Source organism: Pongo pygmaeus, chromosome 19 (genome assembly GCF_028885625.2).
Source record: "Pongo pygmaeus isolate AG05252 chromosome 19, NHGRI_mPonPyg2-v2.0_pri, whole genome shotgun sequence".
Classification (NCBI taxonomy): domain Eukaryota; kingdom Metazoa; phylum Chordata; class Mammalia; order Primates; family Hominidae; genus Pongo; species Pongo pygmaeus.
This window is the reverse complement of record NC_072392.2, coordinates 53274-72095: the sequence shown is the minus strand read 5'-3', so window position 1 is coordinate 72095 and position 18822 is coordinate 53274.

Below are 18822 nucleotides of genomic sequence, written 5' to 3'. Positions count from 1 at the left end.
TCAGAGGGCCCTCGTGCGGAGCCTGGTCTGTGTGCCTCAGAGGGCCCTTGTGCGGAGCCTGTCTGTGTGCCCCAGCCTGCCTCAGTGACCCCCAACAAATTCCCCCCTATCAAAATCACTATAGCTGTAGTCCCAGCTACTTGGGAGGCTGAGGCAGGAGGATTGCTTGAGCACAGAAGTTGGAGGCTGTAGTGAGCCATGATCTCACCACTGCACTCAGCCTGGGTAACAAAACAAGACCCTATTCAAAAAAAGTAAATAAATGAAAGCAAACTCACTGCCACATTCCTTATGCTAATAAGGCAACCCTAAAGTGTTTTTACAGATGAGGATTAGCTGATTTACTTGACTTGTTAATTAGCCAGCCCTTAATGTGTGTGCAGATTAGATCTTACTCAAACTCATTCACACAGAAGTATAGGCATGTGTCACCTAACAACCAGGATATGACAGGGATACTTCCAAGAAATGTGTCTTCAGGCGATTTCATCATTGTGCAGACATCATAGAGAGCACGGACGTAAATCTAAATGGCAGAGCCTACAGCACACCTAGGCTATGTGGGAGAACCTGTGGCTCCTGGGCTACAAACCTGTACAGCATGTGACTGTACTGAATACTGTAGCAACTGCAACGCAGTGGAATCATGTGTTTAGCTAATCATAGAAAAGGTGCAGTAAAAATGCGGTATAAAAGATTTTTTAAAATGGCACAGGTGTATAGAGCACTTACCATGAATGGAGCTTGCAGGACTGGAGTCGCTGTGGGAGAGTCGGTGTGTGGTGAGTGTGAGGGCCTAGGACGTTACTGTCCACTCTTATGTGACTGGCAGTGTAGTAGGTGTGTTTACACCAGCGTCACCACAAACAAGTGATAACGTGTTGCACTGTGACATTACGACAGCTGCAACATCACTAGGCAATGGGAATTTTCAGCTGCTTTGTAATCTTATGGGACCACCGCTGGATATACAGCCTGTCACTGACAAACTTCGTTATACAATGCATGACTGTATTTTAAAATAAATCACTCAGATAGGCCAGAGCACCACTCTCCTGCACTCGCCGCCTCCAGAGTGTGTAAGTACAGACAGGTCACTTGGCCAGTGTGGGCCTCAGATTCCCTGTTAAATACGAGATTGAGTCAGATGCACTCCAGGGTCTCTTGGCCCTGAAAGTCTGTGACTTTGTGGCATCTCTGCCCTAGGCTATGGGGTGAGACCAGGCCAGGTCGCCAGGCTCCTCACACTGGGGGAGGGCCCTTCATCCAAGCCCAGCGGCTCCTGCAGAACCTGAGAGCTGTGCCAGGCCCACCTGGGGGAGCAAATGAGCCAGACTCTAATTGGGGTCCAGAGCCATCTCCCTCTGAAAGAGCTGATGATGTGGTTTGGATCTGTGTCCCCACCCACATGTCATGTCCAATTGTAACCCTCAGTGTTGGAGGTGGCGCCTGGTGGGAAGCGACTAGATCTTGGGGGCGGTTTTCCCATGACTGGTTTAGCACCATCCGCCTTGATGAGTTCTCACGGGCTCGGCCATTTACAAGTGGGTAGAACCTCCCGCCTCACTCTTCTTGCTGCTGCTCTGACAGCGTGGCATGCCTGCTCCCCCTTCGCCTTCTGCCATGATTGTAAATTTCTTGAGGCCTCCTCAGAAGCTGAGCACATGGCAACATCAAGCTTCCTGTACAGCCTGAGGAACCGTGAGCCCATTACATTGCTTTTCTTTATAAATTACCCAGCCTTGGGTACTTCTTTATAGCAGTGCAAGAAAGGACTGATACAGCCAGGGATGGTGACCTGCAAGGCCTGGAACAGACCCCAAATGTGGCCTTCCCCAGCTCTTAGGGCCTTCCAAGTCTAAGCTGATAGCTCAGCATTGTTGCAGGTAGAACACACCTGCCATTTCTGAACAGCTGGGGAGGGAGCAGCTCCTCTTGGGGAGAGAGCAGCTCCTCTTGGAGAGGAATTGTCTTCGTTTAGGAAAAATGCTTTTAAAGGGCACATTTCAACCTGGGGCCAAGGCCACAAAAGAGACGTTAGAAACGAACAGAATTTAAAGGAAAGAGCAGAGGTCAGAGCGAGGAGTTGAGGCAGGAGGTCCCTGAGTGAAGCTCCCTTCCACCCTTGCATCCCCCACACTTTCAGGGGGCGGCCAAAGGACTTGTGTGTCATGTTCCATTTGATGCTGTTTGCACTACAGTGATCTCAGCGCCCCCATCCCAACACAAACGTCTGCAGTGTCTCCCACACCCGGATGCCTTGTGCCTATGGATCTGGGGGGGAACGGGGGCCGAATGTCACATCTGAGTCTCTGTGGTTCAGAAACGTGTGCAAGCGCACGCGTCCATCTCAACACTGAATTAACTCAGCCAAAGCAGGCCTCAGAGCCACAGGTGATATTACAGAAACCTTAGCAAGGGCTTCAGGCTTCCCCAGGACACAGACGTGACCTGGCACTTTTAGTGCAGTGAGGAGCGGGAGACCACAGGCAGAGTGAGCAACCATCCAGGTTTTCCAGGACCAACGGGTTTCACAAGATGCGGGACTTTCAGGGCTGAAACCAGGAAAGTTTCCAGCAAACTGGAGAGAGTTGATCACTGTAAACAGCCACCACTAGGGTCAGATGGAGCCCAGCTGGAGGCCAGACTGGGTCTTCACACACTTCTCCTGAGTTAGCTCTCACATTAAAGGAATAATGGGGGGTGGACACCATTCCCTCCACTTCACAGAGGAGAAAACTGAGGCTGAGAGAAGTCCATCAGCTTGCACACGACCGCACACAGCGAGTGGCAGAGCAAGGATTTGAGCCCAAGGCCCGTGCTCTTAAGCCGTGTGTTGCCACGTGGTATCCTGAGGATCCTCCACTTGTCAAAAACCGAAATCAACACCCTCAACAGCCTTACTCTGTGCCCTGGTCCAGGGCCTGGCCCAGGAGTCCCCTCGCTTTCTGTAGCCCTCTCTGCATTCCTACCAATGCCTTTGCCTTCCTAGGACCACCCCCTGGCTGTAGGTCGCAGTGGCCCTCTGCCACCCTTCCCACGTATCAGCCCGGCAGAGCCCTGTGGAATTTCATCACGCAACCCCCTCTGGATTCAGAAGAATCACAGATGCTGCCTGGTTTCTGTCCTCAGCCACCTCCCCACTGGGTCCTTGTCCCAAACACCCCCTGACCCTCCGCCAAGCCTGCAGGCAGCACCTCCCTCGTCTGCTCCTCCCTCAGGAAACAGCATTTCCCATCCAGCCTGGGGATTTCCAAGCTGGAAATTCAAACAGCTCGGCACGGAATAGGCTCCAACAGGGTCAGGTAATGGAAATAACAAGGGGATAAATTATTCCAGGGAAAGGGTAATTTTCCTCCTTTGCTGCCTGACTCTGAGAACACTGTGATCGTGGTGGAAATTGGAGGGGTCAGAGCTGGTGTCTAGGGAAAGAGAAAGGAAGGCACTGTGCCCGCCGCTGTCAGTGCAGCCCCAGGTGTGAGAGAGGGTGTGAGGTCAATCCCAGGCTGGGCTCCCAGCCGGCCACGAGCAGGCACGTCCTCCCTAGAGGCCCAGGACCTGCCACCAGCCGGCTGAAGAGGCTGGGGCGTCAAGGCAGAAAGCCAACATCCTGGAGTCGTACAAAGGCACGTTCTCTTCCCAGCGCTGGCACATACCAGCTGTGTGGCCTTAGGTAAGTAACGTGACCTCTCTGAGCCTCCTGGACACAGCAGTAGCGAGGGCTACATGAAATAATGTGGGGCACATAGTCAGAACGGTGCAGCAGTAAATGGCAGCTGCCCACTCCCGTGATCAGAGGGCTCTGGGTGTGAGCTGCTTCAGGGCACGGTGGAAACTGCCATGAGATGCAGGACCCTCCAATTATCTAGAGGGCCAGGCCCATCTCAGAGGAACAGCTCCAGAGGTAAGCGCACACCACTGCTAATTCTGCAGAGGGTCCAGTCTGACCCCTACCTCCCACCCAGCCAAGGCCCTCACCTGGGCACCCTCTCCTCTCTCTGAGGCTTCCAGATAATGGAAGTTTATCCTTTCCCTTGCCTGTTTGTGTTTTGTTGTGGTTTTATGATTGCTTTTTAGCCCGTTTTATGGAACTCTTTCTAAGATGTACTAGGAGCACCTCCTTTTTCCGGATCAACGTAGAAGCGTCTTGTAAACTTGGATGACTCGGTGCTGTGGAAGTAAGGAGACCTCTTTACCCCCACACTGCCTGACCCCGGCATATTGGAGCTGCCTCCTTCTGCAGCCCCAGACAGCTCTCCCAGCTTCCTGTTGAATCTGCAGCCAGTTACCCCTGGGGAGACCAAGCCTTGCTGGTGGAGGGGAGATAAACAAGCTCACCAAATCATTATTCTTAATTTGCAGGAAGGCCAAAGCTCTCTCTGAGCCAAGCTCTATTCTAAAGACATTTTTTTACTGTTTAGAAGCCTTTGATTCCTTTACTTCCCAGCAACTGGCTGAGTTCCCAGGGCTGAAGTTGCCTTGAAGTTTGACTGCTGAATAAGAAAAAGAGTTTTCCTCTATTTTGTTGTTAACTCAATCCAGAGTTTGAGCTGGGAGCATAAAGATTTCAAACATACTGAATAGGATTTCTTCAACTAGATTGTTTTGGAAAACACAAATATGACATCTGAGAAGGACAGATACAAAAGAAAAAGAAGTCTCAGTTCCAGGCTAAGGTGGACGGAAAGGGGGTGCCCTAAGGAGGCTCGAACCTGAGACAGTCTATAAACCAGAAAAACCTCCCCTAGAGTTTGGGGGCTGCCGTGCAGCTGCTCACATTTTTATCTTGCTAAATTAAGAATATAAAATAATAACCATTGGATAAGATCACCCTTATTTTATAAAAGAGAGGGGAAAAGTCAACAAAAAAGGATTTTTTTTTTTTTAATTAAAGGGATTTAACTTTACGAAAAACTTCCTACATTGCCCTGTGCTTTTCTTATTTTGTCCTGGGTGAGTAAAGCTGTCAGCTTCTCGGCTTCTGTAAACCACCAGGGTAGGACCAAGACTTGGAGGCCGGATACTAGAATGCCTGGATTCCAGGCTCGGGATCCCGCTGTGGACGCCTGGGTTCCAGGCTCGGGATCCCGCTGTGGACGCCTGGGTTCCAGGCTCGGGATCCCGCTGTGGACGCCTGGGTTCCAGGCTCGGGATCCCGCTGTGGACGCCTGGGTTCCAGGCTCGGGATGCTGCTGTGGACGCCTGGGTTCCAGGCTCGGGATCCTGCTGTGTTGCGTGAGCGGGGATCGGGTGTTCTCTGTGCTGGGTTGTGCAGTCCAAGTTGTGCAGACACAGCCTGGGTTTGAATCTAGCCACGGGGCCCTGCAGAAGGCCGCTGTGCCTCAGTTTCCCCATCTGTAAAATGGCAGTAGTTGCTGTGCCCTGCTCATGGACCTGTGGTGAGTCCCCCTGTCTGGCTCTCGTGTCTGCTCACTGGCTGCTGCTTGTGGTTGCTTGTTAGATGTGGCTCCTACAGGCCCTTGCAGGTCTGTGTAGACTCAGAGGAGTCGGGGGGCAGAAAGGAGCTTTGGGGATGGAAGCACCAGGCCAGTGAAAAGAGACGCGGCGGATTCGACGTGGCCACACGGGGCCAGGCAGTCCCCAGAGATCATGCCCAGCTCCGTCTTCCAGGTCCTGAAAGTTTATCTAAGGACCTCAGCAGGTACTTGGTAGCATAAAGAGAGGGTGGTGGGGCATGGGGCCCTTCTGGCTGAGAGTGCCTTTTGGAGAAGGGGTCTGTCCCTGATGGAGCATTTCTCAGATCTGCACCCTGACAGATGGGCCACCAGGGGACCCCGGAAGACTGAACTCCTGTCTCCTACCACACACACACGTACACACACACACGCATAAGCACACATACACAGTGACATTTTCCTCACCCTGAGTAACACAGGATCTGTGAACACCAATTCTAGTCATTTCAGTGTGTGTACAGCTGTGTGTGTATACAGCTGTGTGTGCGTGTACAGCTGTGTGTGTACAGCTGTGTGTGTGTGTGTGCATGTGCACATGAGCCTCTGTGTGTACACCTGTGCCTGTGTGGGTGTGCACCTGTGCCTGTGTGGGTGTGCACCTGTATGTGCCTGTGTGGGTGTGCACCTGTATGTGCCTGTGTGGGTGTGCCTTTTAGGGTGTGTACACCTGCGTGGGTGTGCATCTGGAATGGTGTGTGAACACACATGTGGTCTTGGGTACATATATGCATGTGTGTGCACACACATGTACAGCCTACACACACAGAACTGTGCACACACTCAAGTGACTAGAGTTGGTGTTCAGAGATCCTGTGTTGCACATGTATATATGTAAGTATCTGTGGATATAGGCTGAGCATAAAAGAATTTAAAAGTTTGTTCTGGCCAGGCGCAGTGTCTCATGCCTGTAATCCCAGCTCTTTGGGAGGCTGGGATGGTGGATCACTTCAGGTCAGGAGTTTGAGACCAGCCTGGCCAACATGGAGAAACCCTGTCTCTGATAAAAATACAAACAATTAGCTGGGCGTGGTGGCAGGCGTCTGTAGTCCCAGCTACTTGGGAGGCTGAGGGAGGAGAATCACTTGAACCCAGGAGGCAGAGGTTGTGGTGAGCCAAGATCTCACCACTGCACTCCAGCATGGCGACAGAGCCAGACTCCGTTTCAAAAAAAAAAAAAAAAAAAGCTTTCTCTGACATCTCTCTCTCCCCCTTTCCACCCATCCTCCTCTTTTCTCTCTTTTATTCCTTTGCTGTAATGGAAAAAAGGAAAGGCAGCCAAGGAGACGAGCAAAGGGCCAGCGAGCTTGAAGTCACATAGACCTAGATTCAAACCCCAGCTTTGTTATTCTCTGTCTAGTGATACTGAGCAAGTCACTTAACCCCTCCAAGCCTCAGTTTCTCATTCATACCGTGGGATAAAAACATTTGCCTGACATAGCACACGACAGTAAGAGTGCGTGAATTCAGAGTGGGTGGCTGTGCAGTGGGTGGCTAAGTGGCTGACTCTGGGGTCAGACTGGGTTTGCAGCCACCTGCTGTGTGAGTTTCTAATAGGGTGACCGTGGACAGTTTGTTACCCCCCTGTGCCTCCGTGTCAGCATCCCTAAGACTGTCACCTGTGGAGCTGCTATGAGGAGTGAATGTGGTGGCATATTTAACACCTTACAGCAGTGCTTGGCACATAGCAGGAGCTTTATAAGGGGCAGTTATTAAAATGTGTATCAAAAGCACTTAGGAAAAAAAAAGAGAGAAAGCAAAAAAGCATTTGGACTTTTTTTCTCTTTAGAGACAGGATCTTGCTCTGCCACCCAAAGCTGGAGTTCAGCGGCGAGATCCTAGCTCACTACATCCTGGAACTCCTGGGCTCAAGCAATCCTCCCACCTCAGCCTCCCAAGTAGCTGGGACTACAGGTGCAGCCACTGTGTCCAGGTAATTTTTGAAAAAAAATTTTTTTTGTAGAGACAGGATCTCACTAGTTGCCCAGGCTGGTCTGGAACTCCTCTTAAAATCCTTTCACCCTGCCTTCCCAAAGTGCTGGGATTACAAGCATGAGCCACCATGCCCAGCCTATTTAGAGTTTTTAGGAGGGATGGAAATGATCTAAAATTGGATTGTGCTGGTGGTTGCACAAGTCTTTAAATTTACTAAAAATCATTAAATTGTGCACTTAAAATGGTTGAATTTTATGGTGTATAAATTGTGCCTCAATACAGCTGTTTTTTAAAATCATTTAGAGTTAGTGAAAAAGCAACTTGCAGAATAATATACACAGTATTGTTGTCATTTATGAAACGTTTTAAACTATGTAAAACAATACTTCTCTAATACAAATATATGTCGTAAAAATATCAAATGCAGCCTGGAATAATATATGTAAATTTCATAATTATGCTTGCCCCTGGGATGGGGTTGAGACACAAGAAGGGAATTTTTATCTCTAATGTTTTATTGTATTTATACTTTTAAAAGACGAGGAAAGCTGGGCAATGATGTCACATAAAGTCATAACATAAAAACGGCAAAGCCAGGCACAATGGCGTGGGCCTGCGGTCTCAGCTACTCGGGAGGCTAAGGCAGGAGGATCGTTTGCGTCCAGGAGTTCAAGTCCAGCCTGGGCAATATAGCAAGTCTCCACCTCTAAAAAAATAAATAATCATGGGGGCAGGGAGAGGTGCCTAATGAGAGAAACACACGCTGGGGGTGGGGAAGGCTGGCAACTTCCTGTTTCATGAGTTGGGTGGTGACTGTGCTGATGTCTGCTTTAATCATTTTAGGCAACTGTGTTTTATGCAGTTTTATATGCTGTCGTTCACAATCTTATGAGTTCAAAAATCTCAGGCTGGGAGCAGTGGCTCGCACCTGTAATCCCAGCACTTTCGGAGGCTAATGGGGGAGGATCACTCTAGCCCGGTAGTTTGAGACCAGCCTGGGCAACATGGTGAAAACCCGTCTCTGCAAGAAAATACAAAAAAATTTAGCAGGTTGTGGTGGGATGTGCCTGTAGTCCCAACTACTGAGGGGGCTGAGGTGGGAGGATCACTTGAGCCCAGGAGGTGGAGGCTGCAGTGAACCGTGATTGCGCCACTGCACTCCAGCCTGGGCGACAGAGCAAGACCCTGACTCTTAAAAGAAAAGCAAACCAAACAAAACCCTCCATAAAAAATAAAAATGTTAGTTTGGGTGGATATGTTTTGGGATTTGTTATGTTATTTTCTACAGTCTTGTGTATTAAAATTCAAAATAATTAAAACAAAATTATGGCCTGCCTTGCAGGTTGGGGTGGGGGCTGTTGGGTATTTGGGATAACACACTGAAGTGCCTGGGGAAAGGGAGGGAGGCTTGCCCGCCCTCCTCAACTAGGGGAGCCCCGAGGCGTGGCTGTCTCCATTCCCCGGAGGAGCAGCCTGCCCCCCCAGGCTCCCAGACGCCATCAGATGCTTGGCAAAGGGGCCTCAGACAGCCTCCCTGATTTACGAGGCTCTACACGTTCCCCGCTGATGGCTGGCCCTCCCCTCGCCCTCCCTCCTCCCTCTAAACGCTGCTGTCTCCAAGGCCACAGGCCCAGAGTGGGAGCCGCACAGGCAGGGAGGAGCCGGGCTGGCCTCCCCCCTCCTCCCACCCAGCTGTCCCGTCACCCGGTGGTCGGCCCCATGGCTGCCTCCCTTCCACCTCCGTGAATTGAGTGCTTGCCCTCCGTGAGCCAGGCACCAGGCTAGGCCTGTGCCTCCAAGGAGCCTTGCAGACCAGAAATGAGCAGGACCTGAACACAGCTGCTTTCCACGGTTCCCCAGGCCTCTCTAGGAGTTGGCCTCGAGTGAGAACTTCAGTGAGGATGAGCCCCCCATGGGATGGTTTGGTGCCAGAATATTCCAGGAGGAGGCCCTGGCCAGTGCAAAGGCCCTGAGATAGGTGTGGCTGTGAGCCTGGGCAGGTGTGAAAGTGGGGAGGGTAGGACAAAAGCATGAAATGGGTTCTTCCTGAGTACTAAGAACTTTCTAGCAAGGCCCTGTGGGAGGGGTTAGCCACAGTCACCACCGGGGCTGCTGGAAGCCAGGTGGGGTAGGAACAGTCTCCCCGCTGGCCGCACTGGTGTAGACTTCGAGCCCTGAGCTAGAACCCCAGAGGGAGCCAGGAGCCCTGGCCCTGCCTCACCGTTACTGTATGACCTTGGACAGCTCAGGCCACCTGTCGGTCTCCATTTCCACATTCGCAAAGCTGGTGAAAGCTCTGCTGGAACTCCCGCTTCAGAATACTGGGCCCTACCCTGGGCCGGAAGCCTGGGCTCCCTGGGAATGGGTCCTGTGAATCTCCCAGAGGGTCCCAAGGCAATCAAGTTGGACCCCACAGCTCAAGGGCCACAAAGATGGTGATGCCCCATTCACGTCCTCAAGAAATTCAACACTGTTGGGGAGACACACTTGAACAATAATCACCAAGTGTGGTAAGGCCCATAAGGGTGGCACAGATGTGGCCCTGCCAGGGGACCATTGTGGAAAGCTCGTTGGAGGAAGCGACACCTGAGTAGGGTGTTGAGGGCAGCATAGGCGTGTGCCAGGCGGTCAAGGGTGAATGAGGCTGCCCAGCAGGCAGAGCGATCGAGCAGGGGCGTGGTGGCTGGAGCTCACTGCTGTGTTTGGGCGCTGGGCTGTGGTGGGAGTGGGGAGATGGGGGGTACTGAATGAGTTATAAGGACACTTCATCCCTGAGTCTTTGACTCTGAATGCAGACAGCAAAGGGCTCCCTGCATTGACCCATAAGACAGGTGGAGCCCACAGCATCAGTAGCCTGCAGGGGAGTGTGATAGGAGGGTGACCACATGCCAAGGCCACAGGACGGGTGCAACAGGAGCCACCGGGCCTCCACCCTGTGCCCCGTAGGGCCCCTTCCCACCAAGAGCTCCAGCCAGGCTCAACCACAAGCAGCTCCCCAAACACCACACTCCTCCCCATGCCCGGCCTCAGCATGTGCTGTTCCCCCTGCCCGGACCCCTTCCTGCTTCCTGCAGCTCTTTGCTGGGCTAACCTTTTCTCAGCCTTGAGGTTCCAGGACTGAGGCCAACACAGTGCTTCTTGCTCTTGCCTTAGGGCAGAAGAGGGGTTAGGGAGACAGCGGGTGGGGCTGCAGAGGCAGGGGCTGCCGTGTGGTCACCCTGATGCAGACCCCCAGCCCTCTGAGGAAGGCTGGGCATGAGCCTGAAGGCCAGGCCTTGTAGGGAGTCCGGGACCCCTGGATCATTGTCCTGTGGGTTCAAGGGAGCGGAGGACTGGCCCAGCACTGGCAGGTGCCACCAAGGATGGTAAGCAAAGCTCAGCTCAGCTCGCCCTCCCTACTCACCCACAAAGAACTATGCTCTGCCACCTGCAGCCTTAACATGTTGGGCAAGCATGCCCCTTCACGGGGGCAGGGGAACAGGTACCTGTCACGGGGGCAGGGGAACAGGTACCTGTCACGGGGGCAGGGGAACAGGTACCTGTCACGGGGGCAGGGGAACAGGTACCTGTCACGGGGCCAGGGGAACAGGTAACTGTCACGGGGGCAGGGGAACAGGTAACTGTCACAGGCCAGGGGTAGGTGACAGTGGTCAAGGGTGTCAATTCTGGAGCCAGACTGTCAAGCCTCAGGGCCAGCCTGCTTCTTTCTAGTTATGAGAACTTGGCCATTTGCTTAACCCTCACTGACTCAACACACCCTATTTTACGGTAATAATTATATGTTTATTTCAATGTGCCATAGAGAGACATAATCAGCACATCAATTCCCATCATAGATATTATTGTTAGGACAAAGCTAACCTGGGTATTTAAGGGATTTTTAAGTAAGTCTGTTTAAAGAAAAGTACTAAGTAAATAATGGTGCAGGTTCCAGTTGGGAAGCTGATTCGTAAGTGATGAAAGTTAAGGTAATGCCAGCTGGGGTTTTCCTTAGACCCAGTGGTCTTCGAACTGTTCCCCAGACCCTGGGAGTCCCAGAAGGTTCCAGGCAGGCAGAGATGCACAGACTAGGGGGTGGGAGAGGGGTCAGAGTTGCTCTCCAGGGGAGCATGAGGAAGCTGCTCATGGACCAAGTGCTCTCCCCGGTGCAATTTAAATTTGTTTATTGTGAGCTTATTTTTACCTGCTTTTTTTAGTGTGGTAAAATAGACATAACCTAAGATATACCATTCCAACCATTTTTCTTTTCTTTTCTTTTCCTTTTTTTTTTTTTTGAGATAGGGTCTTCCTCTGTCACCCAGGCTGGTATACACTCTGCAGCCTCGATCGCCCTAGTTCAAGGGATCCTCCCCGCTCCTCCCGAGTAGCTGGGACTACGGGTGCATGCTACCTTACCCCACTGCTTTTTTTTAAATTTTTTGTAGTGATGGGGTCTCACTGTGTTGCCCAGGCTGGTCTCGAATCCCTGGCCTCAAGCGATCTCCCACTTCGGCTTCCCAAAGTGCTGGGATTACAGGTGTGAGTCACTGTACTTGGTCTTTTCTTTCTTCTTTCTTTCTTTCTTTCTTTCTTTCTTTCTTTCTTTCTTTCTTTCTCTCTTTCTTTCTTTTTCTTTCTTCTTTTTCTTTCTTTCTTTCCCTCTTTCTTTCTTCCTTCTTTCTTTTCTTTCCTTCCTTCCTTCTTTCTTTCCTTCTTTTTTTTTTTTTTGAGACAGGGTCTCACTGTGTTGCCCAGATTGAGTGCAGTGCTGAGAACATGATTCACTGCAGCCTCAACCTCCGAGGCTCAAACAATCCTCCTGCCTCAGCCTCCCCAGCAGCTGGGACCACAAGGTGTGCGCCACTGCACCCGGCTAATTTTTAAAAAACATTTTGTAGAGAAAGAGTCTCACCATCTTTCCCAGCCTGGTCTCAAACTCCTGGGCTCAAGTGATCCTCTTGCCTTGGCATCCCTAAGTGCTGGGATTATAGGTGTGAACCATTGTGCCAGGCCATTTCAACATTTTTTTTTTTTTGAGATGCGGTCTCGCTTCTGTTGCCCAGGCTGGAGTACAGTGGCATGGTCTTGGCTCACTGCAATCTCTACCTCCCAGGTTCAAGGGATTCTCCTGCCTCAGCCTCCTGAGTAGCTGGGATTATAGGCGACCACCACCACGCCCAGCTAATTTTTGTATTTTTAGTAGAGACGGGGTTTCACCATGTTGGTCAGGCTGGTCGTGAACTCCTGACTTCAGGTGATCTGCCCACCTCGGCCTCCCGAAGAGCTGGGATTACAGGTGTGAGCCACCGTGCCCAGCCCATTTCAACCGCTTTTAAGTGTACAGTTGAGTGGCATTAAGTACAATCACAATGTTGTACAACCATCACCACTATCCATTTCAGAACTCTCTCATCATCTCAAACAGAAACTCTGCAGCTATCAAATAAAAACCCCCTATTCTCTACCCCAAAACATCTGGCAACCTCTATTCTACTTTCAGTCTCTGTGAATTTGCCTATTCTAGGGCTAATTTTTTCCAACAGGCTAATACACATGCCTGGTAAGAATTCACAGAGCAGAAAAGTTTCCCTGTCCTCTAGTGCTCTTCCCAGATGAACTGTTGTTACCAGTTTCCTGTTCATTCTTTCAGAGGTATTCTGTGCATATACATACCAATATTCATGTGTATACATATCTTTTCATTTATTTACAAAGGGAATATGCTTTTTATGCCTCTTGCTTTTTTATTTAACAATAAATCTGGGAGATGAAAAGATATTTAGTACATCAGAATATCAATATCTCTTCCATATCGGCACACACATCTTTGTTAATGGTTATGCAGTATTCTATTGCATAGGTGAGGCATACTGTATTTAGCCAATCCCTTATTGATAGAAGCTCTTCAATTTTTAATTTGTTGCATTTATCTATTGATAGCACATGCCCACCCTTAGCAGCAGAAATGAAGTAGCACCTAGTTAGCAAGGAGAACTAATTAAACTTAAAAAAAAACCTACCAGACTAGCGAAAATTCAAGTCTGGCAATACCAAGTGTTGACAAGGACATGGAGGAACTGGCACTGTTACAGATGGTTGGTGAGAATGGCGATGGTTCTAACCAGTTTGGGGAGCAGCTAGGCACTCTCTAGTCAAGCTAAAGATATACAGACCCTAGGCCCAGTAAATTTCCTATCCAAGAAACTCTAAAGCAACTCTCCCTGGCCAGGTGTTGTGGCACACGCCTGTAATCCCAGCACTTTGGGAGGCTGAGGTGGGAGGATCACTTGAGCTCAGGAGTTTCAGACTAGCCTGGGCAACCTGGCAAACCCTCTCTCTACAAAAATTATACAAATTAGCCAGATGTGGTGGTGTGCACCTGCAGTCCCAGCTACTTGGGAGGCTGAGGTGGGAGGATCACCTGAGCCCAGGGAGGTTGAGACTGTGGTGAGCCGAGATGGCACGATTGAACTTTAGCCTGGGCAATAGAGTGAGACCCTGTCTCAAAAAAAAAAATCCCATATATGGACCAGGAAACAGGAATAGCCATTGCAGCATGTTGATGATAGCTACGCATAGGAACCAACTTAAATGTTCAACAATAGGAGAAAAGAGAAATTATGGCGTATTCACATAGTGGAACAGTAGACAGCAATAAAAACAAACTATAGCTAGATGCATCAACAGGAAAAAACTTCACAAACAATAAGTCAAAAATGAGTTTAATGAGGTTACATACAGTATGATGCCGTTTTTACAAAGTTTTAAAGCATGCAAAACAATACCATATATTGTTTATAGGTACACACATTTGTAGTAAATGTAAAACCCAGTTCATGTAAGCCTGGGCAACATAGCAAGACCCATCTTTAAAAAATAAAACGTAAAAAATTAGCTGGACATGGTGGTGCATATCTGTGGTTCTGGCTACTCAGGAGGCTGAGATGGGAGGATCACTTGAGCCCAGGAGTTCAAGACTGCAGTGAGCCATGATCACTCCACTGAATTCCAGCCTGGGTAACAAAGCAAGGTCCAGACTCTTAAAAAAAAAAAAAATGGTGGGGGGGTGCCAGGCGTGGTGGTTCACGCCTATAATCCCAGCACTTTGGGAGACCGAGGTGGGCAGATCACCTGAGGTCAGGAATTCAAGACCAGCGTGGCCAACATGGTGAAACCCCATCTCTACTAAAAATACAAAGAACTATGCCCGCCAAGCATGGTGGCAGTCACCTGTAGTCCCAGCTACTCAGGAGGCTGAGGCAGGAAAATTGCTCGAACCTGGGAGGTGGAGGTGGCAGTGAACCGAGATTGCGCCATTGCACTTCAGCCTGGGCAACAGAGTGAGACTCTGTCTCAAACACAAAAGGTGGAACACGTTATCATTGAAAGCTACCACTTGCATTGTTAATACCTTTGAATTGCATCATGAATTCAAAGCGATTGGAGGGAACATTTGTGGCTGTTGGCCCTGGGTTTCCACCAGCCCTGGGCTGGTTAGAGTTTCTACCCATTCTAATTCACGTATAATGCTGAGAAGTGCACTCCAATCATGAAGACCCTGGGCTTTAGTGGTCCCTAGGCCTGTGGGAGGGAGGCTCGTCTGTGCTGTGATATAAGCCTCAGCCTCTGCCCCTCTTTCTCCCAGAGGTCATTTCTAGAGCTTCCCCAGAGGATTCAGCATTATCCCTCTGTGACATCTAATCTCCTGCCTTAGGCAGCCTGATCCTGGGCTAAGTCTCTCCTGGCAGGGGAAGCTCTCACCCAGCCTCTTTCAAATCCCACAGCACAGACCTTGGCAGTGTGGAGGGAGAGAGCCTGCTTCTTCCGCCCAGCCCTGGGCAGCCTTCTGGTGTCCCAGGATAGAAAAAAGACTCACATTTCTTTGCACCGCTGAGCCCATCACTGCAGCACCAGAGCATTTGACATCTGCAAAACAACATCATTAGGTAGGTGTTAACTTTTCCCCACTGGTAGGCCTGGTGCTCGTAAATGGACTGTGACGAGTGTAATGTGTTTATGAAAATGTGCATAATAAATTATCAGAAATAGGCTGCATTTTTAATATCGCTTAATATATCAAGTTGGCCTCTAAGCAGCCACAAGCTATATTGCAAATGCTGAACTGACTTGCTGGTGTCAGCGCTCCCTCATGCTCTCCATGCTGAGGCCATAGTGTATGCCAAGACGGAGGCAGGGGACCCCAGAGTGGTGGTTCCTACCTCCCGTCCTGACTTCCCCTCCATCATCTGGAATCTAAAGAAAAATGGGCTTCGTTTATCACTGGGCCCCCTACAGACCGCAGCACGGGGCCTGTTACAGGGCAGGTGCACAATAAATATTTGTTGGAATGTGGCTTCATGAATAAATGAATGGACAAGAGACCTTGGAAGGCCCCTCTCCATCAACCAGCAACATTGTTTGGATTTCCTCCATCCAAGCGCCTCTGTTGGGTTAAAATTTTCTGTTAATACAGAGAACGTTCTATTAGCATAGCAGGACAAGATCTCCTCCGGTAATCAGGGAAGGTGGAAACGGGGGACACATGTTAGGCCTGGGTCAGAGAGGGCCCTTCTTCTCCGGGCACATGGACACCAGCCAAGATGCCAACCAAGGAACATCCAGCCAAGTGCTGCACAGAGGGCATTTCCTCAAAAACACACGTTACCTACTCTAAGAAGAGCCGTTAACTGGTCCTTCTCTGCCGAGACCAGCTTGGTCGGGGAGACCCTAACCCAGCAGCACTAGAGGAATTAAAGACACACACACAGAAATATAGAGGTGTGAAGTGGGAAATCAGGGGTCTCACAGGCTTCAGAGCTGAGAGCCCCAAACAAAGATTTACCCACATATTTATTAACAGCAAACCAGTCATTAGCATTGTTTCCATAGATATTAAATTAACTAAAAGTATCCCTTATGAGAAACGAAGGGATGGGCTGAATTGAAGGAATAGGTTGGGCTAGTTAACAGCAGCAGGAGCGTGTCCTTAAGGCACAGATCGCTCACGCTATTGTTTGTGGCTTAAGAACGCCTTTAAGGGGTTTTCTTTCCTGGGTGGGCCAGGTGTTCCTTACCCTCATTCTGGTAAACCCACAACCTTCCATTGTGGGCGTTAAGGCCATTATGAACATGTCACAGTGCTGCAGAGGTTTTGTTTATGGCCAGTTTTGGGGCCAGTTTATGGCTAGATTTTGGGGGGCCTACTCCTAACACTTCCCCACCAGGAAAGAGGTCAGAATACCCAAACAGGAGGAGATCAGACTCCCCAGTGTGGCTTTGCCAAACCTCTCTGGAAATTCCAGCACCTGCCTTGGGTTAGGCACTCGCTTCCCCAGTGAAGAATCACTAAATATTGAGAGATGTCACTGATGGGCATATGTTACACATGTGAACAGCATAGAGGCAGCCCAGTAGGTTGAAAATCACTGTTAAACCATTAGCACCCTCTAACCCAGCAAGTCTCAACCTTCATTGTGCACCAGAATCATCAGGGGAACTTGTTAAGATGCTTCCTGAATATGCACACACATATTCTGAGTCAGTGGGTGTGAGGTGAGGGCCTGGAATCTGCATTATTGATAGACATCCTGGGCTGGGTGTGGCGACCCATGCTTGTAATCTCAGCATTTTGAGAGGCCAGGGCAGGAAAACCATTTAAAGCCAGGAGTTTGAGACTAGCCTGGGTAACATGGCGAGACCCCGTCTCTACAAAAACTTTAAAAATTAGCTGGGGATGGTGGTGCATGCGTGTGGTCCCAGATACTTGGGAGGCTGAGTTGGGAAGATCACTTGAGCCTCGGGAGGTCGAGATTCCAGTGAGCCATGATCGCACCACTGCACTCCAGCCTCAGTGACAAAGTAAATAGGCATGCTAGTGCTACAGACACCGGGACCATTTTTTAAAGAACCCACTTTATCTCATCTGACAGGAGCCTTTGAGAGGGTCTGTGGGGAGTTGGGAGAAAGCTCAGAAGCTTGTTGGGAAAAGCAGGAGGCAGAGAGGCAAGGGCACAGGGCTTCTGAGGGCTGTGACCAAGGGCAGACTCCATCCACTTAACTTTGCCAGAGGCTGGTCCAGCTGCCCAGCTGCCCACCTCAGCATGCGGAATGGAAGGCAACATGATTGATGAGGCTTTGGACATATCCAACTGTTTAGAGATGCCCACACATGCCAGCCAGCGCCCAGCCTTGGCAAGTGCATCCATTTCTCACCTGGTCCTGGCAGCAGACAGGGAGCAGCCAACCACATGTCACTGGTAGAGAAATCGAGGCAGGCACTGGGAGTGCAATGACAGTTTGCACCAGGAAGGTTTGCACCAGGACGATTTGCACCAGGAAGTTTTGCACTGGGACGGGTTGCACCAGGAAGGCAGGGGCAACAGAATCACAATTCCCTGAGAGCCAGTTGCACACTGGGCACTGTGCTAAGCACTGTATACCCATCCTCACCTTTAACTCACACAAGGTTGTTCTTATTCTCCCCCATTGCAGATGAGACCAAGGGCCTAAGTTAAGCAACTTGCCCAAAGTCCAGCACCCTTAGGAGGAGGCACACCTGACTTTTGACTCTACGTCTGCCTACTCTCTGACCTATGCTGTTTCTAGAAAGTGGACACTTGCCCAGATAACACCACTTCTATCCACTTCTATCCCTTGGGGAGGCCCCACCCCATTTCAACTGGGCTCAGAGCTGGGCAAATTCAGACCTAGAGTGGATTTCAACTCTGCCATCTGCCAAAGGGTAGACCCCAACATGCCATGTGTTTCTCCAGTGGGCATCCTTGGGTTCCCTGGCTCCACGCTTAGGAGGCTGGGCCCTCCACCTGACTTCTTCAGAACCCTCCCCAAGAGCCAGCTCCTGCAGAGCCAAGAGCCGTGAGCTGATCCTCCAAAAACCAGACCCACAGGACAAGAGGCCAGGAGGGAGCAGCCAGCTCTTGGTGAACACAGGCACAGGGCCTTGATGTTAAAAGGGCGCAGGCTCAGAGGTCAGGACGTCCAGGTCTCATCTCCAGTCTGCCTCTTGCTAGTCACTTGACCTCCTGCAGCCTCAGTTTTCCCATCTGTAAGATGATGACGACACCCCCTCTAGCTCCTTAGTAAAGGAATGATAAAATGACGGTTCAGCATCTGTATTTTAATGTCTGCATCATTATATAATCATTTTGTGATGCAGCCACCTCTGGCACTGAAAAAGTCACTCTGTGCCTATTTAAGGATTAATCCCCTTAAGCATTCCTGGAAATGAGAACCCCTCTGTGCCAGGCTGCCCTTCCAGGCTCTTCTGTCCTTCCCTTGGCCTTTGGCTCTTGGAAGGCTGAATATTTCTCCCACCAGGACCTGAGACTATCTTTAGGGAACCCCGGCCGGTTCATTCCCACTGTACCCCCTGAGGCTCTTGGCCTCCTCCCCTCCTCCTCTTCCTCCTCCTTTT